General features: G+C 45.5%; 1 pseudogene; it reads left to right on the forward strand.

The window, feature by feature from the left end:
* The first annotated feature begins 1,339 nt into the window (after window positions 1-1,339).
* LOC149520874 (uncharacterized) lies at window positions 1,340-2,487 on the forward strand (annotated as a pseudogene).
* The last annotated feature ends 2,081 nt before the right edge of the window (window positions 2,488-4,568 follow it).

Below are 4,568 nucleotides of genomic sequence, written 5' to 3' on the forward strand. Positions count from 1 at the left end.
TGTACACTTCGCGGGGTTTGCCGTAAGTCCCGCTCTCCTTAGGGTCTCCAACACCGCCTCTACTTTCTCGAGGTGTGTCCCCCAGTCAGGACTGTGGACCACAACATCGTCCAAATAGGCAGCTGCGTACAGGCAGGCCTGTGCAAGGCATAGTTGTAGGGTTTTTTTTTTTTTAAAAGAGTACTTGGTTTGTTTAAACTAACAAGGGGTTTTGTGCAAAATGGATTTTAAAAGCAGTTTTGGTTTTTATTCTGCAAAATGAGATGTATTTAAAAAATGTTTGTGGGGTTTTTGTTGTTTTTTGTGTGTTTTTTTTTTAAGTGGTAGAGAAAAACTCAAAACTGGTGTTTGTTGTACAGCCTGAAATGGATTATTTTGTTTTAAAGCTATAACTTTTTAAATAGAAAAGCACCCTAATGATTTTTAAAGTTTACAAGAGGGTTTCATGTATTTTATAATAATGTTGTTTGCTCCACAGTACAGTCAAAACATGAGAGATCCTTAGACCAGAGGGAAAACAAGCTCAAAAGAAAAAGGAAAGAGACAGCTGAAAAGGAAAATTCACCAGCATCAGTGACTGGTGGATGGATGAAGCCCAGTAAATATATTTTGCTTATTGGTTTGGTTTTTCTTTGAGGTTTTAAGTAAATACATAGGTGTGGGTGAGAGAGATGGTAAAGTTCAGGGTTTTTTTTTTTTTTTTTTTTAAATGTTTTTCCCCCACCTCATAGGCATGGGCAACTTTTCTGACAATGCTGTAGTCAGAGCTACAAGGACACCTCCTCCAGAACCGCCAAAGAACCAGGAATCTGCTTTGAGACCTTTAACAACGCAAAACAGCACAAGAGTTCAGATGAAGCATCCGGGCGGTCCAAACCTCATATACGTCAAACCCAAGGACAAAACAAAAGACTCTGGTAAAAAAACAACCACGCAAACACAGCTCCAGTTCCTCAGCGGCCACTGCCACACCAAGCCCTGAGAAAACTGTGAGCGAAAACGCCCACATTCACAAACCCAGAGCATGCACTCTAGGGGTTCTGAACGTGCGCAAACCCACACACATTCACAAACCCGGAGCATGCGCTCTAGGGGTTGTGAATAAAAAAACCAAGGACTGACAAACCATTCTCCCAAAACCATAAGCTCATCATCGCTCCCCCATATTCTAGTATTGGGGAAGAGTTTGATGCTTCATTCAGAAAACTGGTGAACTCTACATCCTCAGGGGGCCTAAAAGAAAGAGGCCTGGGCAAAAGGGGCATCCTCAGGGGTTCCCATCAGATAAGGTGTAAACAAAAGGGGGGACAGCATTTGGCAGATAAATGGGTGGCTGCCAAAAAGTTCCAGGCCAAGATCACTGCAAATTTAAAAAAAAAGGCTAATGAGGTAATGAGGGGAAAAAAAACAAAAAGAGATGCCCCCTACTGGAGGCTCTCAAAATGGCTTATCTGCCCTGCGGGGTGGTAATGAGTCTGTAGACGGGTCCCTGGCTAGTCCTGATGACTCTCACAGAGACCGCTCTGACTCTGAAATAGCATCTGAGGTAGAAGATGCCCCTGATGGTCCCATAGAGGAACCCCCAAGTACCTCTGAAAATCCAGAGTTGTATATGGAGAGAGTGAGAAGTTGGCAACGTGAACTACCTAGATTTGGGGGGTCAGTGTATTGTGAGGAATTTCGTTTTGTCAATCTTGAGCAAATAAATTCAGCTGAACAGGTTGTTGAAGCCATACATAGGGGAATACAGTTAGTTCTAGATGACGTTAATGGTAGGGTAGGCCCTGATGATTATGTTCAGTTACGTTTAGAGAGCCGTAATTTAACTAACCCTTTGTTTTCAGTCAGAAGAACTAGGGATGAGCTGTCTGCTGAGGATTTTTTAAACCAGACCTCAAAGCTGTTACAGAGTAATAGAGAGTTGCACCTCGATGGAACATTGCACCTCGTTGTGACAGCTGTAAAAAACAGGGGTGGGGGCGCTCGTAGAGTTTTAAATTCTATCCTTAGTAGTCAAATTATTCATAAAAAGAGACCATGTTTAGTAGACCTGGCTTACACCAGTACCAATCTGTGTTTTGCAGGCGGGCTCTTGGCCGTCATGTCCGATCGTAAACCTACGGACGCCGAATTGTTAGAGGGGTCGAGAAAGCTGCATGAGAAACTGGGGTGGTCAGATCAAAAAGGTTATGCTCAGCGACGTAGCAAAGTTTGAACAGCATTTAGGAGTTAACATACAAGTGGTGCTGTATACGGCGAAAGGCGGCTAGGGCTTTTTTAAAATGGGGGGCCCAGTGTACCCCAAGACTTATTTTATCCTGTTGCACGATGAGCATTACTATGGGGTTCTGGATGTGAAAAAGTTGTTCGGAGCGAAAAATTATTGTGAGTTTTGCCACACAGTGTACAGTCACGACCACTGTTGCAGGTATCATTGCCGCCTCTGCTTGAGTGGAACGTGCTCAGACAGCGTGGGCGTGCCGCTGAGGTGTCCTAGCTGTAGACTATTTTGTCAATCCAAAGAGTGCTTAGCCAGACACATAGACTGCGCATTGAAAAAACAAGTCGAATGCCTGTCTAAAACTGTGTGTGATGAGTGTCAGTCTTACGTGGACAAGCGGCACCGCTGTAAAGGGTGGCGCTGTAAGCAGTGCAAGGGCATCCTTGTTGGCAACATAGACAGTCATCTCTGTTTTATGGACAGCCTTCGAAAGCCCAAATCCTCAGAAAAGTATATATTTTTTTTATGATTCCGAATGCACGCAGGAGACTGGGTTGCACACTCCCAATTACATTTTTGCTATGGCCCTAAAGCCAGAAAAATCCTGGGAATTTAAGGGTGGTGAAAGCGACGAGGAGTCCTGTGGCACCTTATAGACTAACTGAAGTGTAGGAGCATAAGCTTTCGTGGGCAAAGACCCACTTCGTCAGATGCATGTAGTGGAAATTTCCAGAGGCAGGAATAAATATGCAGGCCAGGATCAGGCTGGAGATGACCAGGTGGATCCAATCAAGGAGGATGAGGCCCACTTCTAGCAGCTGATCTGGAGGTGTGAATTCCAAGAGAATAGAAGCTGCTTTTGTAGTTAGCAAGCCATTCACAGTCTTTGTTTAATCCAGAGTTGATTGTGTCAAACTTAAAGATGAACTGTAGCTCAGCAGTTTCTCTTTGAAGTCTGGTCCTGAAGTTTTTTTGCTGCAGGATGGCTACTTTTAGATCTGCAATTGTGTGTCCAGGCAGATTGAAGTGTTCCCCTACAGGTTTTTGTATGTTGCCATTCCTAATATCAGATTTGTGTCCATTGATTCTTTTACGTAGGGACTGTCCTGTTTGGCCGATGTATATAGCAGTGGGGCATTGTTGGCACATGATGGCATATATTACGTTGGTGGATGTGCAGGAGAATGTACCAGTGACAGTATGGCTGATCTGGTTAGGTCCTGTGATGGTGTTGCTGGTGTATATATGTGGGCAGAGTTGGCACCGAGGTTTGTTGCAAGGATTGGTTCCTGAGTTCGAGTTCGAGTTATTATGGTGCGGTGTGTAGTTGCTGGTGAGAATATGCTTCAGGTTGGCGGGTTGTCTGTGGGCAAGGACCGGCCTACCTCCCAAGGCCTGTGAGAGCGAGGGATCATTGTCCAGGATGGGCTGAAGATCACTAATGATGCGTTGGAGAGGTTTTAGCTGGGGACTATAGGTGATGGCCAGTGGTGTTCTGTTGGTTTCTTTCTTGGGCTTGTCCTGTAGCAGGAGGCTTCTGGGTACACGTCTGGCTCTGTCAATCTGTCTCCTCACTTCCTCGTGTGGGTATCGCAGTTTACAGAATGCTTGTTGAAGGTCTTGTAGGTGTAGGTCTCTGTCTGAGGGGTTGGAGCATATGCGGTTGTACCTCAGTGCTTGGCTGTAAACAATGGATCGTGTGGTGTGTCCGGGATGGAAACTGGAGGCATGCAGGTAAGTATAGCGGTCGGTAGGTTTTCTGTATAGGGTGGTATTGATATGACCGTCACTTATTTGTATCGTGGTGTCCAGGAAATGGACCTCCCGTGTAGATTGGTCCATGCTGAGGTTGATGGTGGGGTGGAAGCTGTTGAAATCATGGTGAAATTCTTCCAGAGTCTCCTTCCCATGGGTCCAGATGATGAAGATGTCATCGATGTAGCGTAGGTAGAGAAGGGGTGTAAGTGGACGAGAGCTGAGGAAGCGTTGTTCCAGGTCAGCCATAAAAATGTTGGCGTATTGTGGGGCCATGCGGGTGCCCATAGCAGTGCCACTGGTCTGGAGGTATATGTTGTCACCAAATCTGAAATAGTTGTGTGTGAGGATAAATTCACAGAGTTCAGCCACCAGTTGTGCTGTGGCATCATCAGGAATACTGTTCCTGACAGCTTGTACTCCATCTGCATGTGGGATGTTTGTGTAGAGAGCCTCTACATCCATGGTGGCTAGGATGGTGTTTTCTGGAAGATCACCTATGCATTGTAGTTTTCTCAGGAAATCCGTAGTGTCACGAAGGTAACTGGGAGTGCTGGTGGCATAGGGTCTGAGCAGAGAGTCCACATAGCCA

The sequence above is a fragment of the Pelodiscus sinensis genome, chromosome W, assembly GCF_052426305.1.
Source record: "Pelodiscus sinensis isolate ZL-2025 chromosome W, ASM5242630v1, whole genome shotgun sequence".
NCBI classification, from domain to species: domain Eukaryota; kingdom Metazoa; phylum Chordata; order Testudines; family Trionychidae; genus Pelodiscus; species Pelodiscus sinensis.